The 24481-nt window shown below is 49.8% G+C and overlaps 1 protein-coding gene and 1 long non-coding RNA gene across 7 annotated transcripts in view; one reads left to right on the top strand and one right to left on the bottom strand.

Moving 5' to 3' along the window:
- Positions 1 to 24481, bottom strand: part of CUEDC1 (CUE domain containing 1) — a 78127-nt gene that overhangs the window by 35536 nt on the left and 18110 nt on the right. The gene's annotated exons all lie outside the window — the stretch shown is intronic.
- LOC119513970 lies at positions 1906 to 17426 on the top strand. Its single transcript, XR_005212732.1, has 3 exons — positions 1906 to 1988; positions 4957 to 5200; positions 17134 to 17426. It is a non-coding gene; the product is annotated as an uncharacterized LOC119513970 (long non-coding RNA).

Here is a 24481-nt window from a genome sequence, read left to right as displayed (position 1 = left end):
TGACATCCTCTGTGGCTACCATGAGTACCCACATGCTTCACCTCATACACCCAAATCAAGTTTCATGGACTGTTTATGGTCCCTGTAGCGGCCAACATAAACTGTAGGCAGGCACTAAAAAAGAGATCCTGTATGGCTGATTAAGGGAAAGCTGTAAGAATGCCTTACCTCTGGCTCCAGGCCGCAAACAAATGGCTTTTGGGTTATGCTTCCACCTCTCCCCTCCCCTGAACATCTATTTCCTTCATTCCAGCCCCTGCCCAGAGCCAACCAGGATTCTGCAACATTGCATCCGTGCACCTGGGTGAGTCAACAGGCTTCTAACAAAGGCATTGCCAAACCACCTTACAAGCCCCAACTTGCCCCCATGCCCTGTCTCTCACAAGCAGCCAGGCTGGGAAGCACAGGCAGCGAGGGGCAGCGAGCTCCCTGCTGCTCATCACAGAACCAGAAGGAGGGCATCAGGCCATAAGTGGGCATAACTGGGTCACCTAGAGGGTGTAGTCAGAATGGATCCAGCCAAGAAAGGGGTTGCAAGGTTATCCAGACTTACAGAAGCCATCAAGCAAGGAGGGCAGATAACTGAGGAAGCCATTGCTGGGACCTTCCAGAAGCAGTTAGACATTTCTCATTGGGTCTGAGCTAACAATGACTCTTCGATGATCATCCTTAAATCATGATGTTTTCAGCTAGTGCTCAAGCATTGCTTGCTGGTGGCAAACATGAATGACACTTCTTTCAAGGTCTATGAATCCTAGACAGCAGGGTTAATGGGGTTCTCAGACCCGCAGCACATGAACACTTGAATGCAGATGCAGGCTATCTTTGCATATGTGTGCACACTCAAAATAACTAAAGGGGAAGAACAAACAAGAAAGGCAAGAATGAAAACCCAACTTCCACATTGGGCAACATCTGTGAACTGTAGCCAGGGGCTGCTGACCCCAGTCATTTAAGAACTCTAAAATAGATCATCCTCTCACTTTGAGCATGCCAACGGTCCAGGACAATTATGCTTTATGTGTGCACAGCACTTCACAGTTTACAACACTGGGGAGAAGTCCATCAGCCCTTTCCATTCAGCCAGATCCTGGGCAAGGCATATATGCTGCAGCAGAGCGCTGAGCCTGGCACCTGCTAGGAGCTTTACCCAGATGAGCTCATGGAATCCTTGCAACAATCCTACAAGGTAGGAACTGTTATTTTGCAGATGAGGAAACTGAGGCACAGAGGAGTTAAATAACTTGCCCAAGATTTCAAAGCTAGGAAGTGGCAGGGTCAGGATTCTATTCTAAAATCCACACTTTATACCACTCACTGCACCTGTGGCTAGCATGGGATGAGGGAAACTGAGGCACCAGAGGGGCTGAGCACATGGGGTCAGCCTGGCAGTGACCCCACCTCCAGCCATGCTGGGGCAGGAGAGATGCAGGTGCACTGAATGTGTGGGTGTGGGGGCAGGGCCGATGAGCCAGGGGCACTCTAATAATTCTAAACATTCACCTCACTTTATCAGAAAAGAAGTGGGCAAACCCCAGCTCAGGCCTGCGTGGTTCAGTCCAGTCAAGCTAAAGGAGGCCTCCTCTGTCACCAGCACAGTCCCAGCCATGGAGGGGAGCTGGCCAGGCTCTGCTCCCACCCCCAGCAGGACCGCCCTGTCCTAGTCCAGGCTCTCAAGTGGTGTTTCCGTCCCAGCCACACTGCAGCCAGACTCAATCAGGCCAAGTCAGGAGGGAGCAGCCACACTCAAAAATCATTAACATGCATGGCTGGGTTTGGGGCCTTTGTTCTTGAGCAAGGACTGCAGCATTTCACTTTCAGGAAGGAGCTGGGAGGGTGGGGCAGGCTCAGGATTGCACAACCAAGCACACAACCAAACACACAGGCTCAGACGCACACGGGAGCCACAGTGAAAGTTTTCTCAGGTCATCTGCGGGAAAAACCCAGGCAAACCCAGGGTCCCTCACGCACGACAGGAACACAGAGAGGTAAGAGAACGTGCAGGCGAATCCATCCTCACTGCTTTTTAAATTGGAGAGGGCTGCCCACAGGGGGTGAAATTGGGACTCTGCAGCCAAAAGTCTTTCAAGTCGGGGAAATCAAGCAAAAGAAGGAAAGCAGCAGGGGGGTGGGAAGGGCTCCCCAGGCAGCTGGACCACGAGGAAGCTGAGGCCTGGGAGAGATGGACATCTCCCCCTGGCCAGGAGGGGCTGCCCACACACACACACACACACACACACACACACACACACACCTTTCCTAGAAGACGGCATCCCTCCTCCAACCCAAGTGTCCCTGTGCCCATCCCGTGTCTACCAGACGAAAAGAATGACCAACAGACCCTACTGGCACCCCCAGAGGCACTCCCCTCTCCCCACGCCAGACACTCAGTGTCCAGGACAACTTCTCAGGACCGCGGCTCTCGTGTGAGACTGTCACATCTCAGCCACCAGTTGTGGGGAAGGCTACGAAGCGAGTTAGTTAATTCTGGGAGAGGAAAGATGAAGGTTGAAGAGGGAGGGAAGGGAATACGGTCAGCAGGGGAGAAAAGTCAGTTGACAAAGAAAAATCTGTTCTAAAAAATGTAATACAAACAATAACAATAAACCCCCCTTTGCGTGAGCCCCATAAGTTCTTGGAACCAGGACTGTCCCTAGATCCCAGGGGCTGGGCCCTCCCTGCTCCCCTCCCCACTTCTAGGGGTCAGTCAAGGGGCTAAGGTTTCATTCTGCTCCCCTCCTGCACCTCCTTAGAGCCTAACCTCAAGGCCTTCAAGGAAATTGGCAGAAATGGGACCTAAGTCCTCTGTCAATTACAAAGCAAATCGCTCTCCCGGGGATCACCCTCGTTTGGGGGGTCCTCTCAATCTCAGGCAACACCCCCTCATACTCACTCTCCCTCACCTCCACTGGGGTGGCAGCAAGAAGGAAAAGGAATCCTTCTTGTTTAGGAAGCCGCCTGCTCGATCTGGGACTTTTGGCAGGGGCCGCCATCCACCAGGTCCAACGCACCCCCCAAAGCGCCTCTGTTTGTAAAGGGCTTTCAGGGACAGGAAGCAATAAACAGAGTCAAGCGGCCAAGATGCAGAGGCTGATTATGCTGTTTATGGATTTTCCAGGCCTCTTTGTACTTGGCCCCACCAGCTGCCTCGGGCTCTGCAGAAAAGGGTGCTGGCAAAAGACTGGCTGGCCCCTGCATTAACAGCGGCCTCCTGCCAGGCCCAGGCTGGTCCTTCCAAGGGTGTGAGGGGACTGTACGCTGTGGAGGCCCCACAAGCACCTTCTTATAACCCTCCCTGGAGAAGCCCTCCACCCCCGTACTACTAGAGCCCAGCCTGCTAATTGCTAACACTTTTCACACACACACACACACACACACACACAAAAACAGCAGCCTCTGCTCACCTCTCCACCCAGCTCCAAAGTAAGGACTGACTCTTGGCATCCCCACAGGGGTGGGTGGCCTGGCTGCCTGGTGCTGAGGCCAGGTGGGTAGCCCTCCTTCACAGAGAAGCTCACAGAGAAGCTCAGCTCAGCTTTCTGCCCAGGGAAGGGAGAGCCACCTGGGAAAAGCTGGGGCTGCCCAGGAAGCCGGCTGTGGGCTGGGCGGTCTCCCCAGTGCCCGGCTCCACCTGCGTTCCCCAAACAGGCTGCGCGCCTGATGAAAAGTAGCCCATCTGTGCAAAGCTGCGAGTGCTAGGACACACGGCGCAGTGCAGTTTGCGGGAGCAAAAGCCTGGAAACCACCCTCTTGTCTCTCAGTCCTGAGTAACAAATAAATAACTCAGGGCTCATCCTCAAAAAGGAAAAGCATGAGGACAAGATCTCCAGATGCCGCTGTGGAATGACAGGAAGAAATGAAGTCACAGGCCATGGGTTCATAATTTCTGTTGGTGTTAAGATGTCTGTGTGTATACCTGTGTATTTGAATACACACAGGAAGATGCCTGAGTGGGCATGTGCCAAAGCTGAGCAGCAGTTACCCAAGAGGCAGGGTTGCATGCCCGGGGAGCTCTCACAGTTTACTTCATGCATGTCTGCACCCTTTGAAGTTTTTACAAGTGTGCATTATTTCTTTGGTTTAAAATTAAGAATTTACAAACAGAAATAAGGCAGGATGAGGTGCTGGGTTGTGCTTTACTGTGCAGAAGGGGGTACCACTCAGACTATTTAGAGAGAGGGCAACCAGCACCCAGGAAATCCTGGCCTGCACAGAGGGGCTCTGACCCCATCTGTGTGGCACGGGCCTGGGACAATGGGACCCCTGGTGATGAGGATGGTTCAAATGGCCTGCAGAGTCACATATTGCCTGGGGCTGGAGGGAGACAGCAGCGCAGGGATATTTTTTAGGACATGTGGAATAGTTCTGTTATGATACATTTAAAAGCAGCTATTAAATAAGGTTAGCTATCAAGTAAGGTTAGCAGGAAAGTGAACATCATCTGAGAGCCCTGGACAGAAGAAAAGAGGAAAGGGGAAGGGGGAAGGAGGGAAGAGGAGAGAAGACTCACTTAAGCTATTGGGGGAGAGGAAGAGAAGGGCAGGAGGGGTCTAGAGGGAGAGGACGAGCAGAGTCGGTTTTAGAGGGCTCTCTGGCAGACAGAAACCACACGCTCACTCAACAAGCTCATTCAAGGAGCACTCCCAGGTGCTAGGTGGAAAAGAGGACCAGCTTGGCTGGCAAACCTTAGTGCACCTTCAGTTTCCACTCCCTCAGGCTGTCCCCCTCCAAAGATTATCTATATATTTATAAAACAAAAACACATAAGCTGCCTTCCCACCTTCTTGGATGACCCAAATCCCTCTTACCTGAGGCCAAGCCGTGCCATCCAGAATAGGATATGAGATAAAAACTGCCTGTGTGGGCCGGCCAGGCTTCTGACTGGGCCTGATTCACACAAACTGCCCATCGGCCAGTTCCCAGGCATTAACTATGCCAGATTCTTTCTTCCCCAAGGGAGAGAGCAATGCGAAGAACCTGGCATCTCAGAACAGAACTCCAGAGCCTGAAGGGGAATGGAAGAGGGGGCCATGACGGCCCAAAATGACTTCTCAGGCGGCACCATTTCCTGAGGCTTTATCCTGCTTATTTCCAATTGTGCAAGAGCTGAGTGTGGAGGCCTCACCTGAAGGAAGAATATTTAAACATGGACTTGGCCATAAAATGACGTTGTATCCAGGGGCTTCCTGAATCACACAAGGTATTACACATGCCAGAGAAAGAGAGAGAGAGAGAGAGAGAGAGAGAGAGAGAGAGAGAGTGTGTGTGTGTGTGTGTGTGTGTGTGTGTGTGTAGGAAAGAGGGGGTGGGAGGCAGCTCTGGAATGCCCTGACTTAGCCGCTATGCCCTTCTCAGAGATCCACTTCCTCTAGAACTGTGCTCCAGGAAATGCTCAATAAGGCCACTGGTCACTATATAAATTTAAACTAATTAAAATTAAATAAAATTTTAAATTCAGCTCCTAAATCACATAGATCTCAATAGCCACTGTGGCTAATGGCTATCATATTGGACAGTATGTATTATAGAACATTTCCAACACTGCGGAAAGTTCTATCCAACTGCCCTGTTCTAGATTCCAAAGGGGAGCCCCCTCCTGAGTGGAGTGAGGCCCTGTTTATAGTAACTGGACAGGCTTTATTACCGTTATCTGGAGGAGGACAAGCACGTGGAGCCCTTCCGCATCCTTCCAGGAAGGCCGAGTAAGTGTGGCCAGGCGGAGCTGGGCTGAGCACCAGACCAGGCCACCCTCCCTATGCTGTCCCCGGCCTCACCCAAGATCAAAGCTTCGGCCTGTTTCCTGTGAACCTGGACACCCCAGGCAGAGAAGCATCCAGGCCAGCTTGGAGCCCAAGCTCTCATTTCAATGACCCTCGCAGGGCGCTGGTTTCAGAACCAGATTCGGAAAAGGCCGTCCCAGTTTGCTTTGTTGGGAGGAAGGGTGGTCTCGGCACTGTCAGGGCTCAGTCATTGTCCCCTCCCCTGCGAGGCCCCATGGGTGCCCCTGCTCTGCCTCCTCCGGCTACTCCAGAGCAATGGGAAGGAGTCGACTTAGAAAAGAAAGAGGTTATTAAAGGAAAGAAAACATTGTTTCAAGGAATTGGAAGGAGCAGGCTAAGGAAACGAACTGACAGGGATTCTAAACCCACAGACTATGACTGGTGTTCCAGTTTGCTAATGCTGCTGTTATGCAAAATACCAGAAATGGATTGGCTTTTATAAAGGGGGTTTATTTGGTTACAAAGTTACAGTCCTAAGGCCATAAAAGTGTCCAAACAAAGGTGTCAACACAAGTATATCTTCACGGAAGTAAGGCCAGTGGCGTCCGGAAAACCTCTGTTAGCTGGAAAGGCATGTGGCCAGCATCTGCTCTGGGTTTCTGGTTTCAAAATGGCTTTCTCCCAGGACATTCCTCTCTAGGTGTCTGGAGGTGCTCTCTTAGTTTCTCCCAGGCAAACTCTGGACTAGCAAAAGTCTACTTTCATTGGCCATTTCCAAAATGTCTCTCTTTGCTGCTCTGCAAAGAGCTCCTTCTGTCTGATCTTTTGTAGAGCTCCAGTAAACTAATCAAGACCCATGCTGAATGGGTGGGGCCACACCTCCATGGAAATAATCTAATCAAAGGTATTACCCACAGTTGGATGGGTCACATCTCCACGGAAACAACCTAATCCAAAGATTCCAACCTAATCAACAATAATATGTCTGCCCCCACAAGACTGCATTGAAGAACATGGCATTTTGGGGGACATGATACCTCCAAACCCGCACAACTGGGTATCTTTTATCTAACCTAGGGAAACGAAAACAGGCTGAAGCACCTCCCACCTCCACTACACAAACACCACACAATGGATATGTCTGAGACACTTTCACTCCCAGCCTAACCTATCACCTTAAAAATTTCGCCTCTTAATTCAAAACAGCATCACCATTCTCCCCCCAGGTTGTTTCAGCGTGGCCCTGAAAGTCAACCAAAAGGAGCTAGGAATCTGCCGCTTTTCCAGCAAACAGCAGACTGGGCCATGGGGGACAAAGGGTAGATAAACGTTAGGAGAACAAGCTGGCAGGGACACCCCAAGGAAAGAAGCTGTGAGCCTGGGTTCTAGCCCTCGTTCTGCCATGAGGATCCTTGAGCCAGTTCCTTTCCTCTATTAATTTTTTTTATATAAAATAAAACACAGATACCAAAAAAAAAAACCTCACAAAACAAATGTAAGCTTAATAATAAGCTTAATGAAGCAAATGTCCTTGTAACCACCACCCAGGCCAAAACCCTCTCCACGGACACAAGCTGACTTTTATAGGAATCTCTTCCTTGCATTTCTTTATCACTCAAATTCACGTCTCTAGATGCTATACTTTAGTCTTACCCATTGCTTGTCTTTTAAGTCTATTTTACTCTACAGGTTCTCCCTCGATCCCTGTTTTCCTTAGTTTATGCAGTAAAGAGGCCAGGCCATTGGACCGTTGAATTCCCCACAGTCTGAAGTTTACAGAGCAAATTTCCTCCTTGCTGTGAACTTCAGTGACCTCTTCCTTACCACCCGCCCTGCCCACCTAAGGAGGTCCTGTGACGATGAAGTCAATGAGCCTGAAAGCACATAGGGAAACACTCGCGATAGTCTGTTAAGCAAAAAAAGCAAATTGATACATACGGTATGCTTTCAACTATATAAAGAAAAAATGCATAGAAAAAAGGCCACAAGGAAATATACCAATATGTCAATAATTGTCCTGAACAGTGGGAATTATGAGTCCTTTCTTTTTTCTTCTTTTTTTTTCCTTTCTTATAATTTTCCCACAATTAGCATTTAATAATGTGAAAATAATCAGGGGACAGTTGTTTTGAACAAAAGAGGGCTCTTAAAGTGTGGCATGAGCCCAGTCGTGTCACCAGGCTCGTCCACCTCCCTTCACAGTCCTCCTGGCTTTGCTCTCTCTGTTCCCACTGCCACCACCAATCCTGCTGGGATCCTCAGCATCTCAGACCTGCCCTCCTTGAGTCCTTCTAGCCGGTCTCCCACCTCCCTTCCATCTTCCCTCTACACGGCCAACAAGAATAACTCACCTAAACCATGCCACGTCACTCTCTGGCTCTGCAATCTCGCACATAAAGATCATGTCCCTTCCTTCTTCTATATCAGTGCTCATCAAACCTAGCAAGCAGAATAATCACCAGGAGGGCCCGTGCAACACACACTATTGGGCTCCATTGGAGTTTCTGACTCAGTAGGTCTGGGATGGGGCCCACGCGAGTGCATATCTAACAAGTTCTCATGTGATGCTGATGCCACTGGTCCCAGGACCACACTCTGAGAACCACTGCTTTGCACCTTTCCTCTGTCCTCCTATACAAGTCCTGCCCATTCTTCAAGATTCAGCTCAAGTGGCCCTCGTGCAGGAGGCAGCCTCTGGAAACTTCAGCCAATATGCTATCTCCCCCTCTCCCTGACCTTCCCTAACACTTAAGGCTGGTCTGAACAAGGGGAGAGCACTTAGTAGCCACAACAATGGACAACGTAGCACTTCATCCTCTGCTGTCTTCTGTGGTCCTGGCTTCCCTCCATCATACCAGCTCTTCAGGGCAGAGTGGGAGGGACACTTTTTTAGTGTCCCCCACTATCCAGGAGGCTGTCCACTTGCCCCAGGTAAACAGAATCTGTTTCATTCCCAGGCACCCCAGTGACACACACAGATCTCTAATTATTCATTCATTCATTCACTGTCAGTCAAAAAACACTTACCGGGCATCTACTGTATGTCAGGATGCACAAGATAAAATCTCTTGGCTTCAAGAAGGCCAGGAGTTACAATAGCGTGAGTTACAACAGAAGTCTGCAGAAAGGACTCTGTGAGGGATCCCTTCCAATTACCAAATGCGCAACCCCTGCCCCCCCTCTGGCTCAGAGCCTGCTACACACACAGCCTTGCCCTGAGATGCAAGCATTGGTGCACCCCAGCAAGCACACACAGTCCCGGTCACACCCCGTCGTGTAGCCATGGTGAGGGTTTGGCCGCCAGTCATGGGCTCCATTGTTCCCCCAGCTAAGCCACCCTGGTCTCAGGGACAGGATTTATGGGCAGACATTGTTAGGAAAACAGATGTCCAGGCAAGCGGACAGAGCAACTGGGGACAATTGCTGTGATTGTGCGGGCCTGGAATCTACCCAAGGGAGGCAAGAAGACACTACCTCCTAATTAAAAGGCAAAGAATGTCTGAGGAGCAGATCCCTGCCCCATTTTTCGAAACACCTGGGGGTCTGGCCATTTAGGCCCTCTGCTCAGCAGGACACTATGAGCAGGCTGCAGAGACCACAGATTGCATAAGGCAGATGTCGGCTTCCCCATGACCTTGGACAACTTTTACTTCTTTGTGCCTCAGCTTCATGATCTACTTACATGTCAAAAAAAAAAAAAATTGTGAAATCAAAAGGTAAATGATAAATTATCCCCTTTGGACAAACAAGAGGAGAAATTAAAAAGCAAACAGCAATAATACCATTCCATAAAAGTAAAAAGAAGAAACTGCAAAGAGACCAGGCAGGGAATCAATGCCTCAGTTGGGGAAGCCCCAAATGTAGACAGGGCATCCCTAGAGCAGTGATTCTCAGCTAGAGAGGTGTGCATCAGAATCCAAGAGGAGCTTTTAAAGACAAGGGCCCAGCATCCCCCTATTGAATCAGAATTACCTGAGATGCACCCAGCCCCTATACCCAAGCCCCAAGGAAGATAAAGAGGCCCAGGGGATTCCAGGATCCTCCTAGTCTGGAGACAGTACCCCAGAGGTGAGGTCTGTTAGTAGCAAATCCTTACCTAAGAGGGAGCAGGGGGGGTTAGGGGTCATAAATGCATCAAGGGTGCTCAGAGACCAGCTGGGGAGGAGGAGTGTCGACATTGAAGCACCACTCATTCCTGCCTTACCCACGCCCCGCCCCCCCCCCAAGAGATCTGGTTCTGGAAAGGAAATATCCCCGTAGTATAGGTTGACCAGTTGTCCAGGAACTTGATGCTTTGGCTAATGCATGCTTTGGGTCCTGGGCTACTCTCCTCTCCAGCCACCATGTTGTCCCAGCCTGTTTCCCTGATGCTGTGCCCTAACTCCTCAGCCCTAGTAGCCTCACCCTGAGCAACTAAGACTCTTCTTTCAGGAATCAGATTGCAGTCCTCCTCCTCCAGGAAGTCTTCCCAGGTGTACTTCTCAGCTCACCCCCTTCCCCTCACAGCCTACAGCCTGTTAAACCCTCTCTCTCCCTGTGTCAGCCAAGTGGCAGCACTAGTCATGTGATATGATTGCACACTGTGCCTGTCGGTGGCCCCAAAGACCCCAAAGACTGTGCCCACCTGGAGAGCAGGGATTTTTTGGTCTCGTTCAGCTCTTTATCTCCAACACCTAGCTCAGGGTCCAACATATAGCAAACAAGCAACATTCTTATTTATGTTGATCTGAAGAAAGCGAGGGGAAGAAATGTTAAATCAAGCAGCTCCACAGGCAGATTTTTCAAAACTCTGGGGAAATTACAGCAAACACTTTTTAGCACTTTCTGTGTGTCAGAGAGAAGGCTGAGGCACAGGGAGGTTAAATAAGGGACTTCCAGTGGCAGAGCCAGGATGAGAATCTAGCTAGTCTGGCTGGACCCAGAGTACTTGCTGTCAACCACTCTACTACATTATCTCTGTCTGATTCAGGAGGGAGAAAGATTAAAACCTGAAAATGCAGCAGCAACCTCTGAAGTCCTTGTCCCCCGTGGCCTTGGGGCCACAGAGACTCCATGACTTCAGCCTCTGATGAAGCTCAGATGAAGGCGCCATCGCAGGGGCAGGAGTAATTGGTCTCTGCTGAAGGCGTCTCTTGATAAGGCACCAGGAATGCTGGTGCGTCCATTCAGGGGGGGCCTGGGAGTCTGCAGTCCCAACTGGGGCTCAGTTTAGAAATAGGGACAGGGAAAATGCCGTCCAGCCCCTTGGCGTGAGAAGGCTTTTCTCTCCCACGCCCTAGATCCTCAGGGAGGAATTAGGGGACCAGGTTTCCCAGCATGCTGGTTCGGGGGCAGTAGGAGTGTGGCTGGCACCTGCCTGCCCCCCACCCCCAGCTTTTTTAGGCCCAGGAACAGGCCAGTGAAGAGGATGCCCCATGAGCCCAGGCTGCTTAACCTGGGAGAAGCTATGAAGGAAAGCAGGAACCCTGAGTGGCATCAGTGCAGACAGGAAAGAGACTTTATTCAGAGTCAACGGCAGTAGTTGAAAAGGAACCATATGCCAGCACTTGGCTAGCTGCATCCCCGTAGTCTTTATTTAATTTTCACACCAACCCAATGAGGCACCTTCGATTTTCCTTGTTTTACCAACAGGAAACGCAGGCATTGTTCAGTTGGAAGGAAGGCAGCTAGGAGGCCAGCCACCAAAACTGGGTGTATTTGGCCAAGGCTGAGTAAAGATTTAAGCATCTTTGAGTAAAGCATTAAGGATACTTGCTCTTTATTCTTTTTTAAAAGACTGAACAAAATAAATTAGGTTAGATACCAAGAAAAACTCCTTAACTGTAAAGAGGCGTTAGAGTCCACTTCCTGCAAGTTGCAGCTACATCAAGTGCCCTCCCTGCAGGCAGGAGACTGGACAACATGACCTTTACCACCACATGACCTCTACCATCACCGAACAACTTGGTTCCAGCTCCAGCCTCGAGTGAATCTTTTGGACAGTGCAAAATCTGAGGTTAAACACATCCTTTGCTAAATTTAACAGGCAGGCAGGTCAAGAGTTCAGCTTGCTGATTTACTCAGTGCAGTTAATGGTGACTGTGTCAAAGTTAACAGCGTGTGCTACTGCTAAAAGCCTACTGTTTCGCCCACTGGATAATGTAGGTCATCAAACCGGCAGTGACAGGGAAGGCTAGGAGCAGCGGGGCAAGGGGCTCGGGCAGAGAACTGCCGCCTGGCCTCAGGGAGCAGGTCCCGCCTGCACCGCCCTCACCCGCTCTCTTCCCTCCGCAGTGAGAGCTGAAATGCTGGGAGGACCGCGAGGACACGAAACAGGCCAGCTGCTGACTCCGGATGCTCAGGCCAACACTTGTGCTCTGGCCGGGACTAAGGCAGGGACTGCAGAGCCTCCTGGGTGGGAGGAGGGAGGCCTGGGGGGTGGGGGTGGGGGCTATATCATAAGCAAAGTGCTCAGGTGAATGAGAGGTTCTTGTTTCGGAAAGTTTCATTTCAAACCAGGCAGCTCACTGGGTTAAATCAAACACAGAATCTACTAATTGCCATCGAACAATCATATGACAAGAATTTGGCAAAGTTTATCCAGATGTGGGCTTTCCTTAAGGTAGAAGTCCTGTCTTCTCACGAGTCCGGAGCCTGTCGGAGAAACCAAGGCCCAGAGAAGCCAAAGGCTGCGCCCTTGAGGTTCCTCTGCAGGTTCAGAACTGGTACCTGCTGTCTGACTCCTATCCAGCTTCCAGCTCCAAGCGGCCAGCAGCTACCTCTGAGTGGGGGGTGGGCCGAGAGGGGCTGAGAGTGTCTATAAATCACTGCACGCTCCACTCCATCCCACTGGCCTCACCCGTCAGAGGCGCAGCCAGGCCTGCAGGCCAGGCCAGGAGCCACGCTACAGGGCCCTGCTGGCTGGAGGACTGGCCACAGTTCCCCGACCCGGGCCTCCAGGCCACCACAAGGCCTCCCAGTCAATTCCCCTTTTGACACCAAACTGGGGAGAGGGGTGGAAAGCAAAGAAAACCCCCCACCTCAACACAGATTTGCCCAAAGCAAAGGCAACACAAAGGCTGCACCTGTTTCCATGGAGACTCAATCGTTGGAGCTTGGAGCCAAGGAACAAAACACAGAGCGAGAAAACACAAGCCCTTCACCACCTTCCGGGCGGGCGTGATTGATGTTGGCGGGTTAGAGCCCTGACAGGAAGGCTGCGGAAGGATGAAAGGCAATCAGCAGATCCAGAAGCCGTGCCCAGAGCCCTTTCAGCAGGGAGAGAGGGAGCGGGCAGCACCCACTCCCATACCCCCCCCCACACCACCCCCCAGAAAAGATCCCAACAAAAAATCCTGAACAGAAATCCAAAGTGAGCGATTACAAAGGGATTCCTTGAAAGAGCAAAATCCCATGTGGATGGAAGCTTTTGTTTTCATTCATTATTTACTTCTCTGAGGCTGAGGAGGAGGAGCCAGGGAAGTAACTTCCAACTGCAAGTCTGTGAGAGAAGATGACAAAACGCCTGAGAGAAAGGGATGAGGAGACTGGGGGTGAGGTAGGGGGGCAGGACTGTTTATAAAACAGCTCCAGCTGTTAGGAGAGGCCCACAAGAAATTGAGATGTTGCAGCTTTGAAACAGAAAGGTGAGGGAGCCGAGGGCCTGCGGCCTGTCTGCCAGGAAGCTGGGCAGAGGAGGGCCAGGATCAAATGGCGGAGGGAGCTGGGAAGCAGCAGGTTTCCAACAAGGGCCCTCAGGCTGCCACAGGTGAGGCAGGGGCACCCAGCTCACAGGAAATGTGGGGAGACAAGAAGGAGGCACGTAGCCTGCAGCTCCCCTGGGGCAACAAGGAGAGGGGTTAAGATGTTCCCGAGTGAAGGCCAGAGGGAGAAGCCAACAGTGGGCTCAGCAGATGGCAGGAGCTCAAGAGCAGTAATAAGAGCCTCCTGGCTCGCTCTCGCTGTTAATCAGGTGACATTTATTAAGTGCTTCTTCACACATGTTGTCATCCTGGGAAGCAGACAACACCACACACCAACACAATCCCTGCCCTTGAAGAGTCCCAGCCAGGCCTTCATTCCACTGAGTTTTCCCAGCTATAATCCCCACAAGGAATGAAAACAACGATAACAGCAACAATAATAATATTTAAAAACATGCTGTGTTAAGGAGACACAAAACTAACCATTGTCTCATTTATGCTCCCACCCACCCCAGGAGAGAGATACTATTCTTATCCCTGTCTACTGATAAGGGAACTGAGCCACAGGGAGGGTAAGCACTTGCTTGAGGTCACACAGCTATTAAGTGGCAAAGCCAGGATTCAAACACAGGTCTGTCCAATTTCAAAACCTGCGAACAATGGGCTTCATGCCTGCCTCATGCACCCCATTTAACAGACAGACACACTGAGGATAAAAGAACTCAAGTGACTTGCAGAGGCAGAGGCAGAGGATAGCTCTGAAGACCAGTCTCTTGACCCAACCCCTAAGCTTTTTGATCCTTGTGATACCTCCCCCAGGAGGGACTGCTGTGGTCATGACGTCACTCCTGTTCTGGGCCTCAGTTTACCTCTCCGCAATAGGGAGACATCATTATAGTCTGAGCCCTCTACCATCACACTGAGAAAGAGGAGCTGGGAAGAAATGTGGCATAGGCATGCTGCGTGTCACCAGGGAGCCCGGTGGGAGGAGCAGGCTCAGCCCCAGCTGCAGCAACGATTCCCAAAGACCCACAAGCTCTTGGAGGGAGCAAAGCAATGTTCATAGAACCAAACCCTGGGCAGCATCTCCAGGCCTCGAGTTCAGTGGTCTTCCCGTCAAGGTTCATTAGGGGATTCCCTGGGGAAGCCGGAGACTTCCTGTGTGTGTACAGGCATGGATGGCTTTCAGGGAATCAGCCTCGGAGTCCTGTATTTCCCCACATACTCCTTCCTAGAACTCTTCTGCTGGTCGGGGTCTGTCCGGTCTCCTTTCACAAAGGCCCTTACAAACACTTCACAAAAGAAAGACCAACCCGCAGCCATCCCCACCTTACGGGTGCCCTGCCCTGGGCTCAGAACAAAGGGACAACTGAAGAAGACAACACGCCGGGGGGGGAGAATGTCCTGAGGACAAAGAGAGCTTCCTCAAGATGCTGAGAAGGGGGCCGCATATTACCAGGGTCTTATCTGTCTTATTTGTCACCCATCGATTTATTTTAGGATTACAATTAGGAATCGAGGAAGCTGACACCAGGACACCTAACACATTTATTTAAATTAAAAATGGAGCCAGACCTTTTCTGACACAAAGTATGATTTGGATGACTGGTCTAACAACCAGGACCGGCTTTGCCAATTAGGAATTAGATTATATGACAGACATTTTCCATAACCGAACAGGCTGAGTTTGCAGTTCTAAGGCTTTGACAAAAATATATTTGAAGCCAGTTTATGACATGCAATAAGCCTAGAATTACATTGTATTTAAACTTATGATAAAAAAATTTTTAGATGTCAGTTTTTAAATGTGTGAGGAGAGGTACAGTCTTTCAAAATTCTTCTGACAGGTATAGGAGCTGGAATGTTTGAAGCCTGTTGCTCTGCTTCCCCGGAGCCACACTCAGAAGCTCTGGCTTCCAGGCGGACGGACTCACTGTGCCACACACATAGTGGGCTCTCAAGAGAAGGCAGCTGAGCATATACAATAAGCTCTAGACCTGGAACCAGGACAACTGCCTGGGAGTAAGTTGGTTTCTGCTGCTCACCCTGTGGGTGAGGAATTATTCTCATGTCCTCCTTACAGGCATGGAAAGCTTCCGTCCCTACGCAGCTTCCTCAGCGAGGAATTAAGGGCCCAGCGCATCAGTTTGACACCTTTGCTCTGAAGCCTTGCAGCAGCAGCAGCATCAGGGACCTTATTAGAAATGCAGAATGCCAAGACCTACTCCAAACCTACTAAATCAGAATCTGCATTTTAGCCAAATCCCTGCCTGATTCATATGCACATCCAAGTTTGAGAATCATTGCTCTAAACCACCAGTCCAGCCGATTTACCCCACCCTGGTTTGATCTTGCTGAAGGTAATATCAGCATGTTTGCTTTCTCCACACATACACACAGCTGGCAATAAAGCAAGCAAGATGATTAGGGATTATAACAATCCACTGGAAGCACATGTAAGCCACATTTTAAAAAATGATAGGAAGATTAGCATCAAACTATCATTAGTGGTTACCTTTGAGGAGTGGTATGGGAAGGCAGGGAGTGGTGGTCAAAGGGGGCTTTTCATTTCTATTATTTGAATTTTTTAATAAAAAGAATGGAGTTGTGTATTGGTTATATAATAAAAAATGAAAGCATGTTTTAAAATACAAGTATGGATCATTGGAAATTGATTGCATTTTATGAGCTATGTGTATCCAAGGTTGTTGCCAGTCTAGCCAACTCCAGACCCCGGAAGGTCAAGGTAGGGAGTGGACAGAGAAAAGCTGGTGGAACACAAGGGGCACTGGGCTTGGAGTCAGAAGAACCAGATTGAAGACCCAAGGCTTTCACTTAGCATCCGTGGCTCCCTGTTTCTTTTGCTATAAAATGGAGATAACCTGACACACCCTTCCAGCCCCACAGTGTTGGTGTAAGGATCAACACTCCAGCGAAATGCATAAAAGCCCCTTATGAACCCCAAGGTGCTGTAAAAATTCAAGGGCTGAGTGTTTCCTTGAAAAGAGAAGAGATGAGGGGAAAAAAAAAAAAAAAAAGCATTCACCCTCACTCATTCCACTGCCTAAACACAGATATTCCATGACTTTATAAGGAAGATGCACAGAGCAACCTGGATTTAGATTCGTGAGAGCCTCAGGCTGATTTTCAAATCCTTATTCGAACTTAGACGTTGAGTTTGGACGTGTTTCAAAAAACGAAGAGAAACGGCTATTTCTCAATGTCTAGCCCATTTTCTTTGTGCTTCTCGCATGGTTTCTCTGCAGGCTCACTGCTCCTTGGGATGCTCTGTTTGGGGGTTCTGTGTACTTCCTGTTTAGACACAGCCAGCACTCTCCTTTGCTCTCTCTGACTCCCAGACAGCAACCAGCCCCAGTGCTGCCTCCAGGCTCCTTAGGGCAAACGACAAAGGGTCTGCAGTTCGGCCTACTTCTGGCCAATGCCTCCATTTCCCAGCTTTCATCTTAGAACCCAGAATTGCAGGACTGGAAAGAGCAACAAATGGCAGGTATGGAGTTTAGGTGTAGAGAATTAAAGGCACTTGCTCAAACTTACATAGCAAGCTTAAAATAAATAGAGCTGGGTGAGGTTCTCTGACCCCTAAGCCCATGCTCCTTGATCCATGCTTTCTCTATGGCCTCTGGAAAAACCTCTTTTCCTTGAGATTTTGTTCTCTCTCATTAGTTTGTAACTTGTCCGTCACTGACATCCCCCTCTGTCCTTCATTCTAGGACACTCATGAATCTGAAGACTAAAAGAAGCTGTACTTTTCCTCAAACGGAAGAATCCTAAAACCACTCAGTCTGGAAGTATCACTGAAACTGAGCCAGAAAGGAATCTCCAGTCAGATTTCCCAAGGAGAACCAGGACCTGTCTAAACCATGATGAGCTTCAGTTACACTAGAGTAAAGGCAAAAGAAGCCTCCAGACAGACAATTCCAGCCCCCGATACTGGCATGGCCTTAGGGGACTCATGTCCCGTCTCTGAGCCCCAGTTTTCTCACATAAGACAGCTTTCAGGATTAGCAAGAAGGTCACAGGTAAGGGTAAAGCCCTTGTGCACAGCAGAAGCTCAAAAAAGAGCAGCTGTTAACATCACGATCATCATCATTCTGGACCATCCGTTGCAAAGACAGGGTCCTCATTAATTCTTCTCCAGCTGCACATGAGAGTCACCTAGGACATTTTTTTTTTTTTTAATACCAATGCCAGGTCTTACCCTCAGTGATTCTGATTCACTGGTCTGGGAGTGGGGCCTAGGGAATCAGCACGCTTTTTACAGCTGTGTAATTGTAATGTGCACCTGTGTTTGAGAACTGTGACCTGAGCCTGTGCTTCTTAAACTTTAAGGTTCGTGCAAATCCCCTAGGGATCTTGTTAAAATACAATTCCTGACTCAGCAGGTCTGCGATGAGACCTGAGATTCTGCATTTCCAACTAGCTTTCCAGTGATGCCAATGCTAAAATGGCCCATGGCCTCAGGGAGTATGGCACCCAAAACTCAAGGTCTTGGGCAGATAGCTGGAAAGGTTATAAGATTCTCCTTCCTGGGACAGTCTCAGAAGGCAGCTCTGTCCAGCCAGCTTGAGTTCACTGCCTCCTGGAAACAGTCAACTATATGACCTCACACTGGGCCCAAGGGCCCAGAACCAAAGCCTGTCCCAGGATGACTCTCTGCCTTTGGCTTTCTGGGTTCTAGCAAGAGCCTGCAGACAGCGTGGCCACAAAGAGCACTAGCAAATTAATCGTGACACCACACCCTGCATTCATGTTGAGTTTTGCTCCCAACGCTGTCCAAGGAAGAAGCCAGAAGGAAAAGGCTGTAGTTGCTTTCACTCAGATGCCACTGAGTAATGTAGGAGAGCACAGCCCACCTTGGCAGGGTGTCCCCAGTCAGAAGAGCAGAAAACTACAGCAACCCTGCTCAGTCAGAACCCCCGATGGGCCAAGCAGGAAAGTGTCCAGCTAGGAGCTGGCCAGGTGAGTGTCCAGGTGAAGGGGCTCTGGGGAAAGGCAAGCAGGCAGTGAGCTGGGTGGGCAGGCCCCTGCTGGCTTTGAAACTGTTGCATTTTGGGACCCTGAACAACATCAACAAACAACACTGACTGGGCACCTACTATGTGCCAGGGAACTTCAGAGAAATACTCTCATTTGAGCCTTACATCAACTTTGCAAGTCAGATATTGTTGTCTTTATTTCACAGATGAGGAAACCAAGGCTCAGTGGATACGTGACAATGGAACTTATAAGTACAATTACCACTGGAACCTAAACCTGTGCAATCTGGCTTACTTCTTTACATTGCTGCTCAAAACTCTTAAATCTCTCAGTGCCTCAATGTACCCTTTCCCTGGGGAAGAGAAGAAAGGGAAGAAGGAAAAGGATAGAAATTGACAGAATTGGAAGTGGTTTTGGGTCTCTAAGAACAAAGTATAATATTTATTATCAATCACTATCATTATCAAAAGTGTAATTAAGAGACACTGAGAGAAAAGGTCAGTGTCCATCCTAACAGCCTAACATTTAGGGGGTGGCTATGCAAGGAACCCAGCCCTGGGCAGTTTCCTCTGTGGTCCTGTCCCTGGAAATGAGTGAACAGACCTGATGACTCCAGAGTGAGTTCATAAGGGCCTTTGGGAGAAGGCCCTGGATGTGGAATAAGGCAGGAGCCAAACCCCCGGCAGGCCCAAGGCTGGAAAGGAGACTCGATCCACGTACTAATGGGCCCATCGCCCACCCCTGCATAGACCACAGGGGGCCTCCGGAGGCAGCCAAGCGTGCTCCATGTTAAGGTCTGTGGCACTGAGGGCTGAAGAGGCCATGCTGGGAGCCACTGCCCCCACGAGGGCCCCAAACCTGTGACCGAGCCAGTTGCCTCCTTCCAGCGCCTTGGCAAGAAGGGGCCTTGGCAGAGACTCCAACTCCAGATCAATATTAGACCAAGGAGACCAAAACAAATGGCTCCCAACTTTTTATGTTCCACAAATGAAGCTTGAAATGCAGATAAGTTGGGGAGGGGGTGGTCAATAAGAGGAGAACAGACAAGTAAACAATGTAAAGCTGCCAGCTGAAATATTATACAGCCATTTAAAATAATGTTTCAAAGCCAAATCACTTCATTTAAAATGTTCATTATATAATGTTACATGGAAAAGTTAAATTCAAAAGCACACAGGATTTTAAAAGCCCATGCACATTGGGGAAAAAATAAAAGAGTTGAGGGAAATACAACCAAATGTTATCAGCGGCAGCATTTAAGCTGTCAGAATGATCTATATTTTTGGAAATCAAGCATTTTCCAGTTTTTCTTTAAAGATCCTGTAAACTGCACAGAAGCAGGAGGAACACATCCTGACTAAACCAGCGTGTATGAAAAGTCAGAGTAAAGACCTGCTGGGCTGGTGTAAGCCAAGCCCCACGGCCTGCAGCAGTGCAAGAAGAGAGGCTCACTGCAATCCAGAGAACGGTGGGCTGTTGTGGTCACACCTGGACAGCCAAGCCAGGGAGGTTCTTTTTCCAAGGGGCTGAAATCCTCCAGGGAGCATAATGAAAAGTCCATTAGCTCTTATAGTGCTCTACAAGATTTTAGCAAAAGACGCCAAAGTGAAACACAGTCCAGTCAGGTGCTCTGCCCCAGGCAAAGAGGCAGGAGACAGCTGTCGCCGTGGGGTCTGCTGTCCCTTAGAGACCCCCAGGAGACCGGGAGTCTTGCCCGTGCAGCCATCCCCCAGCATGAGAATATAAGACAAGCCTCGCCATATGGGGCTCTGGAGCCCCCTGAGATAGCTGGTGTATGGATGGCAGGTCCCTAAGCCATGAGCAAATGCAAAGGAGGAAGGGGGGTTAAAAGAGAAGCGACTGCACCAGCTGCCTCCAAAAGGACATTAACTGCAGGGGCTGTGCCACCTCAACAAGGCGTGGAATTGCAAGCAAAGGTTCTCCCAGGAGCCCAGGGAAATGCTTTGCTGCCTTGTGGCTGGGCCCAAGGGAGGGACTGGCTGAGGCTGCTGGCCCGATGCCTTCCCCACCGGGTGGGGAAGCACCAGGTCCAGAAAGCAGCCTCCACAGGTCCTTCTTACGAAGAAATCCACATCATATGATCAGGAGGCCGTGCTCAGTGCCAGGGCTAGGAGACACTGGAATGTGGGGAGGGCCAGAGAATTTCCTTCTCTGGAGATTTTAAAGACCTGAGCATCTGTCTGGAAAGTTCAACACTGGAATGGAAAAAAGTGACACCCTCATCCCTTGAAGCGGTGAAAGGAAGGAGCAGAATCAAGTGGAGAGGTGAAAACTGCAAGTTCTCCAGGGCACTTGACTGGCAGCAAAGAGCTCGTCAGCCATCTTCGAAGGTGCCCCCCGCGACGGCCTCCTGCTGCCAGAACTTCTGCCAAGACACTGGGGAGGACTGAACAAGGCCCTCTCTCATGAAGCCGAGGAGGCAGGGAAGGGGTAAGAGCCCTGGCCTGGGAGTCAGACTCAGGGTCTTGTTCCTATTCTGCTGCTTGCTAGCTGGGGGCTGGGGGCAAACCCCGTCACCTCCCTGAAGCAGGTGTACGTGATACCCGTCTCAGCTACTTCAAAATAAAAATGTTTACAGATCAAGAGAAATTGACGGGACAACACCTCTAAAACCTGTCAGATGCTAAACAAATGGAAGACATTGCCATGATTAATGGGGTGTCATTACAAAGTGGAGGCATTCTGCTGTCCTTTCATGACAATAGGCAAATTAGAAGTAAAAACCGACAGCACATTGCTTTTTTTTTCCAAACCACCCACGCTTCACCCATTAAAACAGGATTATGCCCCTGCCCGCAGGGCCAAAAAGGGTGTCTGCTCTGGGAACACACGAAATGAGGCCCCCCAAACCAGGGGGAAAGGGATGACGTGGGGAGGGATAGGGGAAAGGATGGAATAAACAAAATCAAAGAAACCAGACAAGAAATAAGAAGGTTAGAGCCGAGATCCTGCCCTCCTGGGAACGAGCCCTGCATCCCTGGGAAAGAGGCCGAGATGAAAGGGAGGCGCAGCTGGGGGGGAACAGGCCAGGAGAACAGAACCACAATTGTTCAGCCCGGCCGGGACAGGCCTGTGATGCGCCCTGAGCACCCAGCGACACCCCTGCTTTGTGCACTAATGTAATTAAGGGCCCGGTGAGGGCCGCGTTTGGCATCCTTTAACTCCCCGCCATTTTCACAGAACAGCTGAGCCAGAGCAAGGGATTTAACCGAGAGCGCGTTTCTGGGCAGCTCAGCTCAAAGTGGGGAGCAGGGGCAGGAGGGCCTGGGCAGCAGGAGGCACTTCCTCTTCCTTGGCATTTTCCCCAGGAGTCCCCCTGAAGCCGGGACACTGCCCTGACCCCAGTTAACATTCCCACTAATCGCCAGGGCTGCAGAGAGCCTGAAAACCCCCGGAGCAAGTGATCTGGAGTGAATTAAGGAGAGGAAAAAGGCTGCTTCTCCATTCTTCACTGAGGTTTCCCTCCCCTCTCACAGCCTTGGGGTTGGGGCATCTAGTTTTAGGGAAGCTCTCTAGGCGGGGATCTCAGCTCCGGGACCCAAAACCAACAACAGCACATGGAATGGGAGCAGCTGGGTCTAGAGGGCCTCTAGGAGCCTTGCTCCAAAACTCCCCCACCCCCCAAATTTCCCAAGAAATTGCCCAGCCCCCCCCCATCCAAAGCAAAACCTCACTTTCTCAGTCCAACCAATTGTTGTTATGAAACAAAGGCAGTGCAACTTCTTGACACCAAAGTGGGTTCCCCCAGAGGGCACTGGGACATTCTGTAGGCTAAGTAACAATAATTAATAATTGATGTAAATAATTAATTATTTATAGATATTACCTTCTCTAATCTCTCAGCCACCTCATGAGGTAGGTACTAATCTTAACCCCACTCTTTGGATGGGAAATTGGGGCTTAGAGAAGATAAGTCACTCACCCAAGGTCAACAAGCCAGCAAGTAGCAAAGGAGGGATCCAGACCCTGGCACTCTGACTCCCCAGCCCGTGCATGGAAACCCTCTTCCATTCTGAGATTGATTCAGATACTCACCATACATTAGAAGCAAGTCCTGTGGAGCTTACAATGTGGTGCAAGGTTCTTAGCCAAGGCCATAATGGGTTTCCATGAGGTCCATATACCCCCCTGAAATCGAATGCACAACTCAAGTGTGTTTGTGTGGACATGTACTGTTCTGGGCAGGGAGTGTCAAAGTTCTTACACAAAGGGTCTGGGATCCAAAAACAGGTTAAGAACCACAAGCCAATGACGTAACACCCCAATGGTTGGCTAAGGTGATTCTAGAACACAGGTCTTCTGACTTGAATCTGCTACCTTTTCACATCATCTCCTTGCTCATAAGATATAGCCAAGAGGGCAGCCTGAATTTCTCCAGAAAGGGAAGATACACTGGCGGCTTGATAAGCAGAGGCAGCATGGCACTGAAAGTCCTCCCAGCCCACCAAGGAGAGAAAATCCAGGAGATGCCCTGTGGGGTGGGGGTAGAGGGGGTAGGGTTAACAGACAGGCCCTGCAGGATTAAAAGGATTTCCTATACAGTGTCTATTACCCTTCCCATCGCTTAAAAACAGTTTTCAACAGTGTCTCGATCCAGAACCTGGGTCTCACTTGGATCTACATAGAGGAAAAGTCATCATCAGTAGCTCCAAACTCTCAGCAATTCATAGGAAAACAAAATAAAATAGTTTTTCTGACCAAGATTAATTTGCTACAGTTTTCAGAACTCCTGTCTCCCTAAAACCAAGGATTCCCTTAACTGAGGCTATGGTCCTCGTTTTCAGACACTCAGAGGCAGCAAACAGTTAACAATGATGATGCTGTCAACATTTGACAGCCAATATTATCAAGCACAGCACACATTCTGGGTGCTGGGCTCTGTGCTTTACCCACACTTGTCTCTTTTAATCCTCATCCCAACCCAATGAGGCGGGTGCACTATTATCTCCAATTTAGAGATGACAAAGTTAAGGCTCAGAGTGGTTGAATTACTGCCCAAGAACACACAGTGAGTAAGTGACAGAGCCGGGATTCAAACCCGGGTCTACCTGACCCCGAAGATGAGGTTCTAGACAGGGCCAATAAAAGTGCTTCCTCAGACCATCCATGAACTGTTAGTTATGGGTCCTCAGCAAGATAGCTTCAGAAAGGGAAAGAAAGAATTTAGAAACTTTAAGGCAAGTTGAGATTGCCACAACATCCAGGCATGCGATGGGTGGACTTGCCTCTCTGAACAGAGTACTGACCGGTTCAGAAATTGTCAGACTTGTGCAGACTGGTCATGCACAGTGGGACCACATATGAGTCCCCGGGGAAATAAAAACAACTTGTCTTTCACCTTGGATAGTTTGTGAAGCAATGTTCTAAAGCACACTGCAAAGACAGAGGCATAAATTATGCTCAGACTGGACCCCCAGTCTTTCCTCAATCCTCCCCTCAGAGTCCACATTATCCCAGCACAGTGCATCCCAGACTGTAAAGTGTACACAAACCACCTGGGGATCTTATTAAACTGCAGACTGACTCAGGAAATCTTACTGAGACTCCATCTCTAAGCAGGTGATGCCAGAGCCACTGGCCTGGGGATGGGACGAGAAGCAGCAAGGCTCTAACTGCACAAGCACATGAGGACAGGTGGGCACCAAGGCCCACGAAGCTGGTGCTGGGAGCACCACCTGACAAAAGTGCATCAGAGTCCAGCAAAGGGACTGACCACAGGCCCATCACTCAGGCCTGGGGCTGGGCTGGGCTCACAGGAGGCCCTCGCAAAGCACCTCTCTCACCCTAGGCTGTGTCTGGGACACCCTTTCTTTCTGAGTCCAAGAGATAGCAGTCCTTTCTTTCCTAGGGGCATGACAGCAAGCGGAGAAAGGCAGCTCAGAAGCATTTGCAAACATTCACAGGAAAATTACCTGTAACCATACCCGAGCAGAGGAAGCATTTTGAGGAAACGACTTACTCTCTCTGCAACTGCCAGGCTGGAGCTGGATCTCGACAGTGCGCCCTGGGAGAATAACTACCGGTGCACATTTGGACGGCACTTTTTACTTCTTAAAAAAA

Source organism: Choloepus didactylus, chromosome 18, assembly GCF_015220235.1.
Source record: "Choloepus didactylus isolate mChoDid1 chromosome 18, mChoDid1.pri, whole genome shotgun sequence".
Taxonomy (NCBI): Eukaryota; Metazoa; Chordata; class Mammalia; order Pilosa; family Megalonychidae; genus Choloepus; species Choloepus didactylus.
Note: the sequence above shows the minus strand (reverse complement) of the source record. Positions and strands in the feature narration are given on the sequence as shown.